This window comes from Odocoileus virginianus, chromosome 25 (assembly GCF_023699985.2).
Source record: "Odocoileus virginianus isolate 20LAN1187 ecotype Illinois chromosome 25, Ovbor_1.2, whole genome shotgun sequence".
In the NCBI taxonomy this organism is placed as follows: domain Eukaryota; kingdom Metazoa; phylum Chordata; class Mammalia; order Artiodactyla; family Cervidae; genus Odocoileus; species Odocoileus virginianus.
Genome location: NC_069698.1, coordinates 9,642,645 through 9,664,676, shown reverse-complemented (window position 1 = coordinate 9,664,676; position 22,032 = coordinate 9,642,645). Strand labels below are relative to the sequence as shown.

Below are 22,032 nucleotides of genomic sequence, written 5' to 3'. Positions count from 1 at the left end.
TCTGTTATCCCCTTCTCCTCTCACCTTCAATCTTTCCCAGCATCATGGTCTTTTCCAATGAGTCTTCTTCACATTAGGTGGCCAAAGTATTGGAGTTTAAGCTTCAGCATCGGACCTTCCAATGAATATTCAGGACTGATTTCCCTTAGGATTGACTGGTTGGATGTCCTTGCTGTCTAAGGGATTCTCAAGAGTGTTCTCCAACACCACAGTTCAAAAGCATCAATTCTTTGGCGCTCAGCTTTCTTTATAGTCCCAGAGAAGGCAATGGCACCCCACTTCAGTACTCTTGCCTGGAAAAATCCCATGGACAGAGGACCCTGGTGGGCTGCAGTCCATGGGGTCTCGAAGAGTCGGACATGGCTGAGCGACTTCACTTTCACTTTTCACTTTTATGCACTGGAGAAGGAAATGGCAACCCACTCCAGTGTTCTTGCCTGGAGAATCCCAGGGATGGGGTCGCACAGAGTCGGACACGACTGAAGTGACTTAGCAGCAGTAGCAGTTCTTTATAGTCCAGCTCTCACATCCATACATGACTACTGGAAAAACCATAGCTTTGACAAGATGGACCTTTGTTGGCAAAGTAATGTCTCTGCTTTTTAATATGCTGTCTAGTTTGGTCATAGTTTTTCTTCTAAGGAGCAAGTATCTTTTAATTTCATGGCTTAAGTGCAGTCAATAAAGCAGAAGTAGATGTTTTTCTGGAACTCTCTTGCTTTTTCTATGATTCAGTGAATGTTGGCAGTTTGATCTCTGGTTCCTCTGCCTTTTCTAAATCCATCTTCAACATCTGGAAGTTCTTGGTTCATGTACTGTTGAAGCCTGGCTTGGAGATTTTAAGCATTACTTTGGTAGTATGTGAAATGAGTGCAATTGTGCGGCAGTTTGAACATTTTTTGCCACTGACTTTCTCTCTGATTGCCATGTTTTGTTCCTAGAAATAAAATCACCTGCTATTCATTAAGTTGATTTGCATGACTAGGTATTCTGAAGATTCTTACTGAATCATTTGTTCAGTTAAATGGATACCTTTATTTAATTTTAATTTCAGTCAATTAAATAACCAATATGATATTTTCAAGGTAGTTACCCAAGCAAGCCTCTTTGGAGAGCAACCAAATGTGTTTCAGAACTGAGCCTCCATCATACTGTGCTCCATTATTTTACCACATTGCTGTGTTCTGTGTCTATTCCCCTGCCTGAATGTGAATTCCATGATGGTTAGGCACCAAATCTAAATTATTTTTGTGTTCTCAGTCCCAGGACCTGGTGTGAAATAACTACTAATTTCTTTTGTCTGGATTTGGATTTTGAATGAACAGATATGCCACTGAGATATGTTCCAGGAAGTAGGATAGAATGATCAAGTGGTTAAGTTTGAAAGCCAGGGTGTGTTCAGATACCACAGGTAACTCTAGAGAAGTTTTCAGGGATGTACAGGTGGGTTTCAATTTACATTTATTAATATTTTATTTAAATGTAGTCAAAATATATTCTATTAAATTTTATGTGCTTTTCTGTATATTATCACATAGATGTTCCCTAATACTATTAAAATTCTCTAAGTATAACATTTAATTGAATGAATATACATATTTTATGGGTTTCCCTATTGGATCAGACGTAGGGCATCTGCCTGCAATGCAGGAGACCCAGGTTTGATCCCTGGGTTGGAAAGATCCCTTGGGGAAAGGAATGGCAACCCACTGCAGTACTCTTGCCTGGAAAAATCTCATGGACAGAGGGGCCTGGTGGGCTGCAGTCCACAAGGTCTCAAAGGAATCAGTTATAACTTAATGACTAAACAACAGCAAAGGGTTCAAACATATGACTCAGATGAGATAGAAAAGGGAAAAATTCACCATGTGGATTCTGTTAATGCTCTGCCTGCCCAGATCCCCTCTGGTGACTCTTATTACTGCTGAGGGCGCTCTCCCAGCCTTTGTGAACTGCTCATCTTTTTTCCTTTATTGAGATATCTTTGACATATAAAAATCACATATTTTAAGTTGTACAACTTGATGTTTTGATATATGAATACATCGTAAAAAGATTGCCACAATCCAAGTAATACATCCATCACCTCTGTATGATTGCCACTCTGAGAGAGTTGTGTGTTTGTGTGTGTGTGTGTGTGTGTGAGAGAGAAATATCACTTGCCACTCTCTTCAGATGACTGCCTTGGGGCCATGGGAGCCACTTTGCCACAGGCGCAAGGAACCTGCAGTTCTAGGGCATTCTCCATCAGAATCTCACCTCACTAGGTAGCTATTAGTTAATAACTGACTGCTTCCAAAATATGAAAGCTCAGCACACTTGCTTTGAGTAGGAAAAACTGAGGAGTATAATTTGCACTTCAGAATTCCCCTGCAGGATCAGGCTGAAACTGCTTGTGGGAGACTTTACCTGAAAGTCACATCATGCTTGGTTTCTGCTCTACCCTTAGCTGGTTCCACAGAGCCTTTTCCAGTGTTTTCTGAGAACACTTCTTCAATAAATTATTTGCAAGCAGATTCTCATTTCAGGGTCTGCATTTGGAGAGCTTCACCTAAGAAGTCCTGTTATCAAGTGGTTTCAGGTTTTATGCCTTCCCCATTCTTTTATTTCTTTACATCGTTGAACACATACTGCAACCACACAATCATCTACTTTTATTAGCAACTGAACAACAGCAATCTCATTAAATATCATTTCAACCATGTCATTAGTGACTTCACAATTTTCCACTGGTGTCCAGTTTAATATACATTTTTGGAATCCCAAATATTTTTGCTATTGCTTTAACATTATGAAAAGTTCTCTGATGACTAACTCAATGTTTTCCTTATTATATTATCCTAGGATATAGTCACAAAATGTCTACAAACATTTTCATAATGTAAACTTTGCAAAAACTAGGCCAGTTTAAAAAGACACTATTAATGACTACTACCTTGGCAATACTGAACAAGTGTAAGCATTAATTTCTTAGGTATTATGTGGCACTAAACATCATATTGACAACAACAATTTATTAAGCACTTTCTTTGTGTTAGGATATTATCAGATGCTTTGCTAAGATTATTTTGTTCAATCCTGCAAACAAACATGTGAAATGATTATGATAACAAGGGAACCAAAACAGAGATAGAAATACTTTGTGAGGCTCTTAGAGCTGGTAGGTGGCCAAGCTAGGACTTGACATAAGGTTTGATTGTGAACCCATGCTTTCCATCAATTTTCTATCAGCATCATTGTTTAATTTGTATTTATTTTTTACTACTAGCTTTGTTAAGCATTTCCTCCATTTATTTATTTGCAAATTGTATTTCTTCTTGTATGGATTATCTGATTGTGTCCTGCCAATTCATCTATTAGAACATTAATGGATTTTCTCACCATTTTGTATAATATATGAACTATTATATACTATAGTTTGGGGCCCTCTGAAAATAATATTTGTTGAAAATATTCAGATCCATTTTATTTCTTAGGTCATTTTTATTATAAACATAAAGTTCTTAATTTAGTGTTTTCTCTATATAACTTCTTCAAAGTAATAGAAACATCAAATATGATTGTTTCAAAGAGCTGATATGCTTTACTATTTTTTAGAATTTTGATTTATAAAATGTTTACTTTTAAAATTCAAATTATGTATATATGGTATATACTTTTAGTATATTGGCTATTTTGGAGGCAAGAAGAATGAACCAACATATAAGGTAGTGTTTTAGCAAATGAATGTGGAAGTTGGATGGAGTTGTGTGAGGGAAGGTACTGTGTGCTTTTACATATAGGCATGGAATCTGGTTAGAAGGCTTTTCAATTAACCCACTCTTGATATGACAGGAGCCTGAAATAAGGTGTTTGCAATGGAAGGAAAACAAGGAAACAGTAAGACAGGCTCACATAAGCTCTGCACCTTCACTTTTTTCTTTATGTCACACATTGAGTGTGAAACACTGTCAGATGAAGAATACTGAAGAATGCCTAGTAAGCTGGGGTTTTACAAACATAAACATTATTTTCTGGGAAAAAATATTTTAGTTAAAATTCAGGTAAAAGCACATTTATTTTTTAGACAAAATTGTGTGTCTTTAGAATTGATTTTACCTAAACAAGCTACTAATTATGAGATCATTGTCTACTGAGCCAGAGAAGCCATACTGGCATCTATCTACTGTAGATTTATGCATTTTATGGATTTAATATGGTGGGGAAAGATTACTGGAAGTAAATTATGCATTTCTGCTCTTTAGCTGTCATCTGCACCTGGTTGCTCATCTCCTGGTTTCTATGACTTGTTCCAAAGGCAGTTCTTGTGATGCTGGAACAGAATACAACCCACAATTGACCTCACTTAAAACTAGTCTAACTAGTTAACCCAGTTAATTTTACAGTTTGAGTGACAAAGTTTTATAATATTTGAGGAATATAAGGAAATAGTTAATATAATAATGGCTAACATTTGAATAAAACCTTACTGTTTACACATGCTTTCACAATATATTATTTAATCTTCATCATAGCATAAGATAGAATTATCTTGAATCTAAAACCTACCTTCAGTTTCCGTGCATTATACAATGCTGAAAGAACTGTTTTCAGTTAGTAGAAAGGAAGGCTTAGAGTTGTTTCCTAACAAACATCAGGTATCAAGGGTTGTGGCGTGAAAGAAAGGAAAACAAGCAAATGGATAAATGAGAGGAGCAAAATCTAAAAAGCATATCTGAGAAATAAATTCCTCATAGTGAAGACTGGGTATCTGAAGGAAGTTTCTTTCTTCTCTAGTTTGAGTCTACCGTTTGGAATGATTTGTAAATGTTCAAGCTTGATGGCTAGAAATGGAATAGTTGATATCCCCAAAGCATGTGAAACATTTTAAAATAATGACTCTTCACTCATCAAGGTTGATGATAATGATGATGATGCAAGTTAGTGTTTACTGAGACTTACCTTGGATCACATACTATGCTGACAGATTTACATGCAATATGTCATAATTCTTACAATAATCTGATGAAGCAATCTGTTTCCCCATTTTTAAACAAGGGAAAATGAAGCATAGAGAGTTTGATCAATAGTAAGTGGCTGTGATGTGATTGGATACCTGACCGTATGCGTGTTAAGTCACTTTAGTCATGTCTGACTCTTTGCAACCCTATGGACTATAGCCCGCCAAGCTTTTCTGTCTATGGGGTTCTCCAGGAGTGGGTTGCCTGCCATCCTCCAGGGTATCGTCCCAACCCTGGGATGGAACCCGTAACTTCTGTGTCTCTTGCATTTACAGGCGGGTTCTTTACCACTAGAGCCACCCAATCCCGGATACCTGATTACCTGACTCCAAAGTTTACATATTGAATGATTTTCCTTTTCTATAGGACAAATGTTAGGGACACCCTAGAAAACTTGTCTGTTAAAAAATCTTGCTATTTAGCAGTATATTAATTGGGTGAACAGCTCAGGGAAATTTGACACCAATAGTCACTGGTTATTCTTGTTTGTTAGGGGAAGATCCTCTGACGGAGGGCATGACAACCCACTCCACTATTCTTGCCTGGAGAATCCTATGGACAGAGGAGCCTGGCAGGCTATAGTCCATAGAGTTGCAAAGAGTCAGACATGACTGAAGCAACAGCATGCATGCACATTCTTGTTAATGGGTTTCCCCAAGCAATGTATAAAAGCTACTGTTATGCGGGCCACACGGCTGAGCTCGCTTCTCCACCGGACCACTGACAAAATGCCTGGTGCCTGCGTGAGACAGCCGGCATGGCCAAAGTGGGAGGCGGGGTGAGCTCACACAGAACGGCTCTGTCATCTTAATATTTGGCTTTGCTCTATTACTGATTTACTGATTATGCCTCTTTTGTAGATAAGAAACCTGAGGCCCAGGGAGATTTGCCTGGTTTTATTAAATATGTATCCTTGTTGGTGAGCAGGAAATAATGTTTTGGACCTGAGAGGTTTTCATTAAACATTAGCGGTGTGGAAGATAAAGGTCTCAGATCGCCTTTTCTGGAAAGCTACTCTGGAAACACCATAAATTGCAGAATATCCATCAGTCTAGATAATTTTCCATAGGAAGTAAAGGCTTTCTATATTTGGTTGGGTTCTAAAATACTAGGCTCTAATAGAGAAGAGAGATTTCTCTACTAAGAAAATAAATCTTAAAAAAATTTTTTTTTCTCAGAATTCTAACTTCCTTGCTTCTTGCCTTTTCAGAGAATGTGTGTTCTGTCAGCAGCTAAGAGCACAGATCTGGTTGCTGATCAAGACTGAAGTGAGGCCTGAGAAAGTGCAGAACTGAGGTAAAAAGTTCCAGGAAACACTGTAAATCCTGTCACGATGTTCTGTGGTATTTCAAATGGTTAGAAAAAGGTGAACCTGAGGTGAATATGAAAAAGGTAAAAGCTTAGTTTAGCCTGAGAAACATAAATGGAAAAGCAAAATGTGAATTTTTGTTTTTAATGTAAAATAAGGATGGCTTTTTACTTACATTAAAAAGAGGAAACATTAGTTAATTTGAGTGTGGGGCACACTCTGGATAAAATCTAAATTTTTAAAATCAGAATCCTTAAGGCTTTTAGTCATTTGGCCTCACAGACTCTGGTCATGGTGACCTTCATTTATTTCCTTCTACACTGGTTTTGGCCTAAGGACCTTTGCATCTGCCATTCCTTCTGTAAGGCCTCTCCTGTTGCTTTCACTGGGAGGGTTCATCCTCATCATTCAGATCTCAGTTCAGCTGTCATCTCCTTAGAAGGCCTTTGCTGGATCACCCTATGCAGCCCTGCGTTCCGCCTCACCGCCGTACTGTCTGCTCCTGGTTTTCCTCTCCTCTGGGACGCACGGGAAGATGGTGCTTTCCTGACATTCTTACAGGCCGGCAGACCTCTAGGGTAAGTTTTAGGCAACTGGATATAGTTAAAAAGATATGATGATTGAGTCTCATCAGCCATGGTGTTATCTCCGAGCAAAGCATGAAGCAGAGCCCCCGACATAGGGTGTAAGAAAAAGCTCCAACTGTCTTGTTTTGGAATACTGAGATTTGGAGGGCTGTTTGTTATTGTAACATAACCACCCTCATTCGTCTGAAATATCATCCTTCTATTTTCTTCAGAGCACCTGTCCCTCCTTGAAATCATTTATTTATTCTTAATCTCTCTCCTACTTCCAAACATTGCTAGGTGTGGTCATTGCACACAACACACTAAAGGATTAAACTTACGTGTGGCTCCCCATCAAACCCAAACAATCATAAACCTGTCTCTCAGACTAGCCCGTAGGCCGTCTGTTAACAGCTTTGGCATGAATCTGGTCAACAAGAAGGGGCCCTTGAATGGCCATTGGTGAACAACCCAGTACCTCGATGCTCTCCCTGACCCAGCCCATTTTTCCTAACAGAGGGAAGCTACTTAACTTATTCCAGAAAGACTCTAGACTAGCAGAACCAGACAAATGGATACTTTTTCCTATCCATAATGAGAGTCTCCTCCAAGCATGTGTTATAGGAAAGAAGAAGGTGTGTGTTTCCCTAGCCCACACAGATTCTGTTCTCCCCCATCCTCACCCTATTCACCTGGATAGAACTGATATCCCTGTAGGCTGGGGGGATACGGGGATCCCAACATGTGCAGGTCACCAGCCGTGCCTTGAATGTGTTGGTTTGGTGTGTAAAGCTTTAAAGGAATGTCTCCACTTAGGAAACGAAGCTTCTGCTCTGCATCTGTGGTTTCCAAATTGTGATTGCTGAGGTGCTGCAAGAAGCAAAGAGATTACTGACTGCTCTCCCTGCCTTTGTTTCCTCTTCAGCCAAAACATCTCTTTTTACAAAAATCTGCTTCATATATTCAAGATTCTGTATAGCTATTCATTTGAATATGAATTTTTCGCTTTAAAATGAGTTAAGAAATTGGACTAGATATTTTCTAAATCTTCTGTTTCCAATGTTCTAAAAATCTAGGACTCTGGTATGTTTAAGGTAGTGTGCTGGCCACAAGGTACAGTGAGGCACATGGAAATCGATGAAAACATTACCACTGACTTCCCAATGTGGCAGAAGAAGGAGACTCTGGCATAAATAATAGTAGAAAATGCATACAGGCCAGGGGAAGGATGGAGGAGAGGAGTGTGCCAAGTGAGACTGTTTGTGAAAGTCTCCACCAAAGGCAAGGCCTGCTCTTATAGGCCCTTCCCGCCCCATGCTAGCAGCGTGCTTCATGATGGGGAATCTTCTCCAGGTCTTGACACAGGCTTTTATTGCTTCTAAATTGACTTTGGTACCCAGTTTGCCAGTACTCAGCTTCTTGCTTTGTTTTCTTATTCATCCCTGGGTCTTCTTATCTGCTACCTTCCATGCCTTTTAGCAATTTTATTTCCTATTAAAAATATTGATGACACGTGGCTAGCAATTTAAAAATATAGAATTTTCTCTACTATCAAGAGATTTAGAGATGAGAAATATTGATGGCTACATTTATAGATTTGTGTACCTGGTGGTACCTCTAATAACCTCTAATAACTCAGAGACAAACATCTTACCATGCCTTATTCCAGAAGCATCCTCTGATTATCCATAGTTCTGATAAAGGCTCTGCTACTGTCTTTGGATTTGCAGCTGTTATTTTCACTCACTTTGGCTTTAGTTTTTCCCATGTATGAAGAGGTTGGATCTTACTATCTTACTGTATTTTAATCTTTCTCTTTTTTTGGTCATGCATTCATTTATTTAAATTTCTAATTTAACAAATAGGAAATATAGTCATGTGCCTTAAAATACAAATTTTGATTTTTATTTCCATGGGGTCGCAGAGTCAGACACGACTAAGTGACTGAACTGAAAATTCAAATGCTACAAGCTTACACACAAAATTTCTCCCTCCCACTCCTGCCTTCTGGTTGCCCAGTTCCCACTCTTCCCCTACCCCACTTTCGTTGTCATACAGTCACTAAGTTGTCTCTAATTCTTTGCAACTCCATGGACTGCAGCATGCCAGGCTTCCCTGTCCTTCACAATCTCCTGAAGTTTGCTCAAACTCATGTCCATTGAGTCGGTGATGCCATCCAACCATCTCGTCCTCTGTTGTCCCCTTCTCCTCCTGCCTTCAATCTTTTCCCATAGATAACTATTCTTATTACCTTTTATTAGATTTTCTAGATCTCCTTCCAGGAAATTTCCCTGCGAACATAAAGACAAATATCTTACCCCTCCTTCCCCCATTGGTACAATTGAGGAGCACATTGGAACACTCTTGGTACATAAAAGTCTCTTTTCTATTGATAGAATATGTCTTATTTCTTTTGTTCAGCTGGTGAACATTCCATTTTACTGGTGTAGTTTAATTTATTTAGCTAGTCTCCTAAATATAGTTGTATGTATTGCTTCTTATTTTTTGCTATTATAACTATGTTGTAATAAATATCCTTGTGCATGTCATTTTTAATGTATGCAAATATATCTGAGAAGAAATCCCTAGAAGTGGGATTGTTAGGTGAAAGGGTGTAAATTTGTAATTTTTCTAGCTGTAATCAAATAGCCCTCCATAGGCACTGTATTTACTGCAAGACTCTTCCATTGAAATGGTATGAAAGTGCCTGTTTCCCCACAGCTTTACCAGCAGAATGTTCTCTCAAACTCTTGGATTTATCTGGTCTAGTAGGTGCGATATGGTATCTCAATGCAATTTTGATTTTCATTTTCCTTTTTATGATTCAGGTTAATCATCTGTTAAATGTTTAAGAACCATTTGTTATCCATTCGTCTGCTGATGGGCATCTAGGTTGCTTCCATGTCCTGGCTATTATAAACAGTGCTGCGATGAACATTAGCTGTGGTACATATACACCATGGAATATTACTCAGCCATTAAAAAGAATTCATTTGAATCAGTTCTAATGAGATGGATGAAACTGGAGCCCATTATACAGAGTGAAGTAAGCCAGAAAGATAAAGACCATTACAGTATACTAACACATATATATGGAATTTAGAAAGATGGTAACGATAACCCTATATGCAAAACAGAAAAAGAGACACAGATGTATAGAACAGACTTTTGGACTCTGTGGGAGAAGGCGAGGGTGGGATGTTTCAAGAGAACAGCGTCGAAACATGTATATTATCTAGGGTGAAACAGATCACCAGCCCAGGTTGGATGCATGAGACAAGTGCTCGGACCTGGTGCACTGGGAAGACCCAGAGGGATCGGGTGGAGAGGGAGGTGGGAGGGGGGATTGGGATGGGGAATACATGTATATCCATGGCTGATTCATGTCAATGTATGACAAAAACCACTACAATATTGTAAAGCAATTAGCCTCCAACTAATAATAATAAAAAAAAGAACCATTTGTATTTTAAGATTCAGTTCTTAATCCTGAGATTTCTAATTGGCTTACGGTAAAAACAGTACTCCTCTGGTTTATCTAGATCTTCATCAAGCCATGTCCCCAGACTGTGAATGCTCTTTGTTCTCTTCAGCCTTCTCACTGATTTTATACTTGGAAACAAGTATTTTATACTTAGCCTATTCTTCACCATCTGTATTCATCTTTTTAAAAAATATTTTTTTATTGAAGTATAGTTGATTTGCAGTGTTGCATTATTTCTACAAAATGACTCAATTATATATATGTATATATATATATATATTTTTTTTTCATATTCTCTTCCACTATAGTTTATCACAGGATGTGGAATATAGTTCCTTGTGCTATACAATAGTATGTTGTTATTTATCTATTCTGTATATAATAGCTTATATTTGCAAATCCCAAATTCTCAACACTTCCCTCCCCTCCCCTCCTTTGTTCTTTTCTCTCTCTTTCTCTATTTGACCATGTCACATGGCATGTGGGGCCTTAGTTGCCCAATTATGGACCAAACCTGTGGCCTCTGAATTAGAAGCACAGAGTCTTAACCACTGGACCACCAGGGAAGTCTTGTTTTCATCTCTTTTTAATTTTACATTATACACTCACCCAACTTTTGTATGGGGGAATATGGCTCCTTGTTTTCCAGGAGTAGCACTCTTAGCCAAAGCAGTTGCTGAGACATTCAGTAGGATTGCCTCACTGCTACATAATTCCCTATGGTCTTGTTAATCATAAAAAAGCAAAAAACAAGCAAAACAAACAAAATACCAAGAACTTTTTCTCCTTGTGTTCAAATCCAACAAGGCTAGATATTTGCTCACTGAAGACAGAGTAATCAGTGTCATGAATGTGTGGAATTTTCCTGTGACTTTTGACCTGATAAGACTATTTGCACATAGATACTGTGTGAAGTTAAGGCTATGGTTTTCCAGTAGTCATGTATGGATGTGAGAGTTGGACTATAAACAAAGCTGAGTGCTGAAGAATTGATGGTTTTGAACTGTGGTGTTGGAGAAGATGCTTGAGAGTCCCTTGGACTGCAAGGAGATCCAACCAGTCCATCCTAAAGGAAATCAGTTCTGAATATTCATTGGAAGGACTGATGTTGAAACTGAAACTCCAATACTTTGCCCCTTGATGTGAAGAGCTGACTTATTTGAAAAGACCCTGATGCTGGGAAAGATTGAGGGCAGGAGGAGAAGGGGACGACAGGGGATGAGATTGATGGCATCACCCACTCAATGGACATGAGTTTGGGTAAACTCTAGGAACTGGTGAGGGACAGGGAGCCCTGGTGTGGTGCAGTTTGTGGAGTTGCAAAGAGTCAGACAAGGCTGAGCAACTGAACTGAACTGAACTGAACTGTGTGAAGGCATATTTACATCCTGATGCAAATTCATGGTGGGGATGTAGAGGGACTTGGCAAAGAGAATATGTGAGAGATTAGGCAAATACAAATGAGTGCAGAAAGAGGTCATGAGCTGTGGTGATATCTGACCTCCAAGTTCTGATGTAGATCCCTCTGTCAACTTTAAAGTATCTGGGTAATTTGATATTGGACATGATATACAATATCCATTTCCTTTGTCAAAGGGCTTTCAAAGGCAAAGGATAGCATTTCATTTTCTTGTATAGTAAGCACACATATACAATATTGCTATAAAGAGCAATATTGCATAGGAACTTGGAATGTTACGCCAATGAATCAAGGCAAATTGGAAGTGGTCAAACAGGAGATGACAAGAGTGAACTTCGACATTCTAGGAATCAGTGAACTAAAATGGACTGAAATGGGTGAATTTAACTCAGATGACCATTATATCTACTACTGTGGCCAGGAATCCTTTAGAAGAAATGGAGTAGCCAACATGGCCAACAAAACAGTCAAAAATGCAGTACTTGGATGCAATCTCAAAAATGACAGAATGATCTCTGTTTCCAAGGCAAACCATTCAATATCACAGTAATCCAAGTCTATGCCCCAATCAGTAATGCTGAAGAAGCTGAAGTTGAACGGTTCTATGAAGATCTACAAGACCTTTTAGAACTAACACCCAAAAAAGATGTCCTTTTCATGTAGGGGACTGGAATGCAAAAGTAGGAAGTCAGGAAACACCTGGAGTAACAGGCAAATTTGGCCTTGGAGTACGGAATGAAGCAGGGCAAAGGCTAACAGAGTTTTGCCAAGAGAACGCACTGGTCATAGCAAACACCCTCTTCCAACAACACAAGAGAAGCCTCTACACACGGACATCACCAGATGGCCAACACTGAAATCAGATTGATTGTATTCTTTGCAGCCAAAGATGGAGAAGCTCTATACAGTCAGCAAAAACAAGACTGGGAGCTGACTGTGGCTCAGATCATGAACTCCTTATTGCCAAATTCAGACTTCAATTGAAGAACGTGGGAAAAACCACTAAACCATTCGGGTATGACCTAAATCAAGTCCCTTATGATTATACAGTGGAAGTGAGAAATAGATTTAAGGGACTAGATCTGATAGACAGAGTGCCTGAAGAACTATGGACGGAGATTTGTGACATTGTACTGGAGACAGGGATCAAGACCATCCCCAAGAAAAAGGAGTGCAAAAGAGCAAAATGGCTGTCTGAGGAGGTGTTACAAATATCTGTGAAAAGAAGAGAAGCAAAAAACAAATGAGGAAAGGAAAGATATACCCATTTGAATGCAGAGTTCCAAAGAATAGCAAGGAGAGATAAGAAAGCCTTCCTCAGTGATCAGTGGAAATAGAGGAAAACAATAGAATGGGAAAGACTAGAGATCTCTTCAAGAAAATTAGAGATACCAAGAGAACATTTCATGCAAAGATGGGCTCAATAAAGGACAGAAATGGTATGGACGTAAAGAAGCAGAAGATATTAAGAGGTGGCAAGAACACACAGAAGAACTGTACAAAAAAGATCTTCATGACCCAGATAATCACAATGGTGTGATCATTCACCTAGGTCCAGACATCCTGAAATGTGAAGTCAAGTGGGCCTTAGGAAACATCACTACAAACAGGCTAGTGGAGGTGATGAATTCCAGTTGAACTATTTCAAATCCTAAAAGATGACACTGTGAAAGTGCTGCACTCAATATGTCAGCAAATTTGGAAAACTCAGCCATGGCCACAGGACTGGAAAAGATCGGTTTTCATTCCAATCCCAAAGAAAGGCAATGCCAAAGAATGTTCAAAATACCACACAGTTACAATCATCTCACACGCTAATGTTCAAAGCAATGCTCAAAATTCTCCAATGCAGGTTTCAACAGTATGTGAATCATGAAATTCCAGATGTTCAAGCTGGATTTAGAAAAGGCAGAGGAACCAGAGATGAAATTGCCAGCATCTGCTGGATCATCAAGAAAGTAAGAGAGTTCCAGAAAAGCATCTACTTCTGCTTTATTGACTACTCCAAAGCCTTTGAATGTATGGATTACAACAAACTGTGGAAAATTCTTAAAGAAGTGGGAATACCAGGCCACCTGACCTCCCTCCTGAGAAATCTTTACGCAGGTCAAGAAGCAACAGTGAGAACTAGACATGGAACAATAGACTGGTTCCAAATCGGGACAGTCAAAGCTATATATTGTCACTCTGCTTATTTAACTTATATGCAGAGTACATCATGCTAAATGCTGGGCTGGATGAAGCACAAGTTGGAATCAAGATTGCCAGGAGAAATATCAATGACCTTAGATATGCAGATGACACCACCCTTATAGCAGAAAGTGAAGAGGAACTAAAAAGCCTCTTGATGAAAGTGAAAGAGGAGAGTGAAAAAGTTGGCTTCAAACCCAACATTGAGAAAAGTAAGATCATGGCATTTGGTCACATCAGTTCATGGCAGATAGATGAGGAAACAATGGGAAACAGTGACAGACTTTATTTTGGGGGGCTCCAAAATCACTGTAGATGGTGACTGCAGCCATGAAATTAAAAGACACTTGCTCCTTAGAAGGAACGATATGATCAACCTAGACAGCATATTAAAGAGCAGAGACATTACTTTGCCAACAAAGGTCTCTCTAGTCAAAGCTATTGTTTTTCCAGTAGTCATGTACAGATGTGAGAGTTGGACTCTAAAGAAAACTGTGAATTGAAAAATTGATGCTTTTGAACTGTGGTGTTGGAGAAGGCTCCTGAGAGTCCCTTGGACTGCAAGGAGATCCAACCAGTCCATATAAAGGAAATCAGTCCTGAATATTCATTGGAAGGACTGATGCTGAAGCTGAAACTCCAATACTCTGGCTACCTGATGTGAAGAATGACTCACTAGAAAAGACTGTGATGCTGGGAAAGATTGAAGGTGGGAGGAGGAGGGAATGACAGAGGGTGAGATGGTTAGATGGCATCTTGACTCAATGTACATGAGTTTGAGTAAGTTCTGGGAGCTGGCGATGGTCAGGGAGGCTTGGTATTCTGCAGTCCATGAGGTTGCAAGTAGTCGGATATGACTGAGGGACTGAACTGAACAGATGCCCTCCAGGGTTGGCTTCAGGGATGTGTGAACTGTGCATTTGCTTAGGGCCATGTGCTCAATAGGGCCCCGTGCTTAGTTTAATGTGCCTCTGCATTATGAAATTCTTAATTTTTAAATAAAAGTGTTAATCCTTCATTTTCTTTCTGAGTGAATCCAACAGTTTATGTAATGGTTCTGATACAACCTGAGATTAGATTGCCTAGTAAATCAAGTCGGTTCATAGAGCAAAGTAAAATGGATTGGTGTTATTTGTAAACATCTATGAATATCCTTCCTTCTTTTAAGGTAATTGACACTTTTGTTTATAAATTTAGATTGGAAGTGACAGCTATATTATTGGTTTCAACAGGAAAGGATGATATTTATTTTAAGCCTTTATGCCTACTATAAAAAGTAGACTACATTCAGCCATGAGAAGCAAAATGAAGAGTGAAATATATTCCCTGTGCTCTTGTGAGTCAGTACAGTGAACACAGTTAAGAATCGTTTCAAAATTATTTAGTGTGTAGCCATTTCTTTCTACATAGAGATGCTAAGTCTCATTCCCACATATGTATTTAAATTTAAAATCTTAATTCAAGTTACTTGCAAAGATGACATCCAAAAAGACATGAAGATTCAATTTTGCCTGTTTAAACCTAGCGCTTTAACCATCATTTAAAAATTGGTTGCCAAATAATCCAATGCTAAAATAAATGTCCTAATTAAGATACTCAAAAGTTTAACCTGAAGATATACTAAACAGTAAGTCCTTTCTCTTTCTTTGAATCTACAGACTCAAAAAGAACTGAGTGATCTACATCCAGAGGGTTTGTTGTCCTGGGTTGGGGTGAAAAAATAAACACAACCATTCAGAAGCAAAAACAAAGGTAGACTAACTTCGATATTAGAGATACTATTGCATAATCAATGCACTGTGTCATAAGTGGAAATGTCAGAACCTGTTTAGTAAAAAGAATCCTCATCTCTCTGGAGCCCTAGAAAAGGGAGGAGTTATATACAAAGTAATTTTGTTTCTACCAAACAGGACCTCCATGGTATAGTAACAACAGCTTGCTTCCGTATGTGGCGGGAGGGCCATAGTTTATGATACGCTAACTTATTCTGCATGCTTTTTTTTATTCTATGAAATTAAAAAATCATAACACCTTAAACAGGTCAAAGTCCCATTCTTTAATCAGTGCTTCTAGCTTAGATGTAATGTTACTTCTGAAAACCCATCAGATAAATATTTTTGGAGATTCCAGAAGAGCTCCCTTTGTGCCAATAAGCTAAAGCTATAGGTCGCTTGTCTTGATCTACAAAAGCAACATGGAAAGTGTGGTTGAAGTATTGTCTCTAGAAGCTATCCCATTTATACACCTAAATTATTTTGAATTTAATTCATTCAATTTGGATAATTTGCCTTAAATTTTATCAGTCGGTAGTGTTTTGCTTGTCTCATTATCTCAACAAGAGGTATTGCCTTTCAATTTTCCCTGATTTTTAGATACATCTAAATAAGAAGCAGAATGAATTTTTTGATGCACCTAATTCCACCAGGCTCTATTTATAGTAAAAATTAAGAATCTATTATTACTTAATTCTCTTGAGAGAGTAGCATTGACGTATATTCAGTCCCATGTGTAAAATAGCTAGCTAGTAGGAAGCTGCTGCATAGAACAGGGAGCTCAGCTCGGTGCTGTGATGACCTAGAGGGATGAGATGGGGAAGACGGAAGGGAGACTCAAGAGGGAGGGTACACGTGTATAGTGACAGCTGATTTGCCCTGCTCTATAGCAGAGACTAACACGACATTATAAAGCAATTATATTCCAACTAGAAAATAAATGAAGAAAAGAATTTGGTTAAAAAAGCCCTATTGCTTAATTCTTTGGAGCTTGATCAGTTAATTTCAGTATTCTAAGTCTTTTTGTTGTTGAGAATCTGTCATTGAATAAGATTATATTTGCTAGGTAATTTTAATGAGCTACATTTGGGGAACTTGACCAAAGGATTGCTGGATTTTAACAATCTGAGCTAACGTTGAAATAGCAGGTGGAGGAAAATGGAGTGATGTGGGGTTCTATAATGTATCATGAGTTTACCAAATTATTCAAAATCTGATGCTAGTGCCATGGGTTTGGTTTCTTATGCACATTAAGTCCTTTATATATATGCTCATCTAACCTTCCCCTCAACCTACAGTAGTATTATTAGTATAGAATTATTACTAGAGAAGTAAGAACCTGCTTAATTTCATAGTATATATTGGTGTTGAAGATGCGTTGACTCTAGGTCTGACTCCAAAATCCAAGGCTTTAACCACCGTCTTTTGATAAAAAATTTAAAACATGACCACCACTCATTGTCTCCCAGAGTGTCATTTCCATTGCTGGTTATGATGAGTTTAGGAAATGTTACCCCATTAAGGGCATCATCATCATCATGATTATTAATAACAGGAGCTATTATTGCATGTTTACTGTTTTCCCAGCCCTGCTTTAAAGATTTATAAACATTGCATTTAATAGGTAATGCCAAATATTCCTATTTTATAGTGAGGGAAACTGAAATTTAGTATTAAGTAAAATTTCCCAAGATAATGGATAGAACTCATGTCAGAGTTGGATGTCCTGGATTCACGGTCAACTCTGTATCCTTCTCACCCTAATTACCTCCTAAAAGCCCAGTCTCCAAATGCCAACACATTGGGAGGGCAGGGCTTCAACTTATGAATTTTGAGGGAACATAAACATTCAGTCCATAACATCATCTGAGAGTTAACATAGCTTACTGTAGATATGAGTGTACAACACACACAGACACACAGACATACATACAAAAGGAAGGATCCATCACAGATCATGGATGGAATATTAATTAATCTTGTTATTTCCCATTTAAGCTACTGTGTCAGTATTTTTCTGTTTAAGTGCATTTAACGGTAAGCAGAATGTTATTAATTAATTAAATAGTGTTTTATTTTCTCATGTAACAAGAAACCCAGAGATAGATGGCTGCTGGTGTTTGTTCAGTAGCTTGAGGCTGTTGGGGTTGAAGTCTCTATTATTCTCCTGCCTTTCTTTCATGGTTGCAAGATGATGGCTCTAGCTGTTGTCCACATTTCAGGAATGGGAAATAAAAACTGAGAAAGAGCGCAAAGGTGTATGTCAGATGATTCTTTGACAGGTTTTCCTGGGAGCTCCACCCAATGACTTCAGCTTACACTTGATTGACCAGAACCATATTATGGTGGCTGCCATTACCTACTTGCAAGGAAAGCCAAGAAATATAGGTTTCCCCTGCTTCCTTAAAGTACAGTGTTTCTATGAAATGTTTTGGTAAGCTGAAATGGCATGAAGCAAATAAAGAGTTATCTGAGGACACACCTTGCTAACAGATACACAAAATAAGTGGGGAGAAAGCACAGATGCTCACAGAGTTCAAAGCTACGGTGGCTTGATGCTGAGATGTTGAGTGTAGTTTCCGGGGAAGGAGCTTGGTGGGGCCACTCTCGTGGGTCGGGTGCTCTCTGTCTCTATAACAGCTGCTGCAAAATAAACACTGAATGCTATTTTCATCTTTTGCCTTTTCCCATAAAAGCAAAATCCTCTTGGGATTTCTTTTGGTCAGTGAAAATACGTACTAACATAGGTCTTTTGTGAAAGCAAAGTGGGGTAAACCAAACTTTTGAAAAGCCAGGGATACCTGTGTAAGTTTTTTCTGGGAATATTAGTAGGCCCTCTAAGATGTGGATTGTGTTAATAAGCAAGAAGAGAAATAGAGATAGTGAGTTGGAAGTCAGCATGATGTACCACAAGTCCATCCCAATAGCAGAAAAGCTATTGTGAATTTACAGACCCTCCTGCAATGGATAGATAATCCTCTCACATAGCAGAGCTTTAGGAAATGCCTGCCACAAAGGGATTTTTAAACAATATATCAAAAGGAAACCATATTTAAGGGATCAGAGAAGGTAGCATACTTTTGACACTGGAGTCTTTACTCAGGACAGCCACTAGTTTAATCCAGTTGCAACCTGGGGAAAGTTTTTTGTGGTTGGCAGATGTGCTGCCTCAAGTCTGCCTTTTGGCTCTTATGATGATTCCTGCTTCTGATTTCCTGTGGTTGGAACACACTGTTTTCTTTCATTCGGAGACATCTTGTTCTTGTCTGAGTCACCACACCATTACTCATTTTCTGTTGGCTTCTTGTTGGGTTTTCCATAAGGTTATCCAAGGAGATGCAGAGACATGAAATCACTGAGCTGCTATAGATCAAGAGGAGGGTGTTGAGATGCACTCTTCATATTCCTTCCTTTCAATATTTCTTAGGGTGTATTTCAGACTGAGCAAGGCAGACATCCTCTGATTAGCACCCATACTAATTACTGCTTTAAGCTTGCCTTTTACGCTCTAGGTTTCTATACTTAAGTTGGTCCAAGGAGTTGGTTTCATAGAGTGCTACTGATGCAGGGAAACAGACTTGGAGTTTATTTTTTTTTTTTTTACTTTACTTCAGTCTCAAGTTTGTAAATTGGTGAGCAACTGCTCCACTTTCTGCTATAAGAGAGATGTAAAGTAAATTTACCTGTTTCTTTAGTTTCTTATTTTTTTTATACAATTATTTGGGTCTTCCCCTTTTTATTTTGATTGGCAATTCCAGTATTTTTTTTTTTTTTTTTTGACTGTGTTGTGTGGCACTTGAAATCTTAGCTCCCTGACTAGGGATCAAGCCCATGTGCCCTGAAATGGAAGCAGAGTCTTAACTGCCGGACTTCCAGGGTATTACTTACCTGCCTCTTTAAAAAGCTAGGGTTATATATCACTGTGGTCATAATGCATAACATTAGTTCTGTAGAGAGTGAAGCAAAAGCTAGGGACATTCAATGGGAGCATCATAGTTAAGTTGGCTTCCCTTGTAGCTCAGTTGATAAAGAATCTGCCTGTAGTGCAGGAGACCCGGGTTCGACCCCTGGGTTGGGAAGATCCCCTGGAGAAGGAAATGGCAACCCACTCCAGTATTCTTGCCTGGAAGATCCCATGGACAGAGGAGCCTGGTGGGCTGAATGCATGGGGTCGCAAAGAGTCGGGCACGACTGAGCGACTAACACTGTAACACTACAGTTAAGTCAGGTGAAGGGATATGAAAGCAAACAGAAGATTCATGCCAGAAACATGGCTTGGGTAGAAGGCACAGAGCATGGCCACTAACTGGAATGAGGAGAGAGAAAGGGAAGGCAGAGGAGAATCAGAGTTGATCCAGGCGTCTGGACTCTGAGGATGGGACTGCCACTGGGTTAAAGAAACCCAAAGTGAGATCTGTTTGGGAGTAATAGGGGCCATGTGCTCTCTATTCTCCCATTTATTAGCACTTTGTGGTGAAGGTGGAGGATGAAAGCATCACTAAACAGACTGGTATGGGTTATTAAAATGCTTGGCTGCAAATCTCTTCCCAATCACTTTGTGACAGCATTTGATTTGAATCTTGAATCCAGATCTATTGGGTAACATGCATAAAACTCATTATATATGAAAGTGAGGTGAGAATTTGTATGTCATCACTATCCCATCTCTCCTGTGTGTGTTAAGTCACTCAGTCATGTCCGACTCTTTGCAATCCCACAGACTATAGCCTGCTAGGCTCCTCTGGCCAAGGAATTCTCCAGGCAAGAATACTGGAGTGGTAGCCATTCCCTTCTCCAGGGGATCTTCCTGACCCAGGGATCAAACTCACGTCTCCTGCATTGCAGGCAGATTCTTTACTGCCTGAGCCATGGGAAGCCCCCTCAGTTTTCAGATACTATAAAAATTTGGGGTGGAAACTGAGGCACAACTGAATTCCCCCACCTCACATCTCCATTTGCCAGTTCAAGGTCTAGATGTACACCCTCCTGCTCTCTATCCCCAGTGGAATGAGCTGCATGTAGGCAGCCTTTTGCCAGGGGGAGGATTTCGGGAGCACATCTGGTGGCCCACGTGTGGAGAGGCTGGCCAGGCTAAGGGCTGTGGATGGTGGAGCAGGAGGAGGGGTGTTGTTGGAGGAGCAGCTGCCGTGTGCGTGCTTGGGGGGTGGTCAGCACTGAATAAGGGACCCCAGCCGGGGTTCCATAACAATATCAGTGGGGGACAGGCAGAGACCTCTGCTGTCCAGACGGGGAAACTGAGACGGAGGCTTCAGTTTCCAGTTTTTGAGAAAGGAGGGGCCTGCCATCTGCTATTGAGGTTCATTCATCTTCCCCAGGAAGGCACCATGGCCCAGGAGCCGCCGTGCCTTATCAACAGTAATTCAGTGACACATAAGCGGGGAAGCAGCTGGGTCCCCGGGCCACCCACCCCCACCTTAGCTGCTGGGAGAAGGAGTGCCCGGCCCAGGCACCTGCCAGCCGGCCTGCCTTCCCTTGCTCATTTTCAGCACCTGGACTCTTTTCCCTGCCTGGAGGGAGCTCAGGGGACAGAGTGGGAAGGCAGCCAAGGGGGACAGGGAGACCTGGATGTAGGGCCCCAGGGGACGGCTGATCGTTCTGTTCTCCCCACCCCCAGGGGGCCCAGACACAGACAGTGGCCCTTAGCCGCCATGCAGCGTAGAGATGACGAGGACGCTGTTCTGGTCCTCAAGCTGGTAGTCCAGCAGTTCCCAGTCGGCATCGTTAATCAGCACCAGAAGCCCTGCCTGCAGGGATGAATAGCTGTTGCCTTGGAAAAACAGCTCTGGCCACTCTGCTCTTTTAGCAAATTCTTCTTGATCCAGATAAGGAGGTTCCGGCTGTCCCAGGGTGCCTCCTGTCCAGGTAAGGTGACTTGATGCTTCTCCACACTGTTGAACAGGAGCTCCGCACTGCCTCCAAACTCCACCTCCACTGACAAGGGTGCTGCCATGTTGAGGAAGCCGAACTCACCGGAAACTCCCCATCTCTTCTCGTCTCTTCCATGTCCCTGAGCCTGCATGATCACATACTCCAATCAAATTGAACTTTATGTGTTAAATACTTTTTTCCTTTAAAACTGTAAAATAATATTGTCTCGTTCAGGTTCCAGGGGACATCTTTTTATGTTTGCCAAATTGGTACCCAGCTTTCCTAACTCAGCATTTTCCAACTGGCTTTGATCACATGGACAAATTGCTTGCTTGCATGGCAACCTGCACACACTCTAACAACAATTCTTTAATATACCGACTTTGTAGAGTGAATTCTATT

The 22,032-nt window shown here is 40.0% G+C and overlaps 1 pseudogene; it reads right to left on the bottom strand.

Moving 5' to 3' along the window:
• Window positions 1-21,401: 21,401 nt before the first annotated feature.
• Window positions 21,402-21,712, bottom strand: LOC110145717 (ubiquitin-related modifier 1 pseudogene; annotated as a pseudogene).
• Window positions 21,713-22,032: the final 320 nt, after the last annotated feature.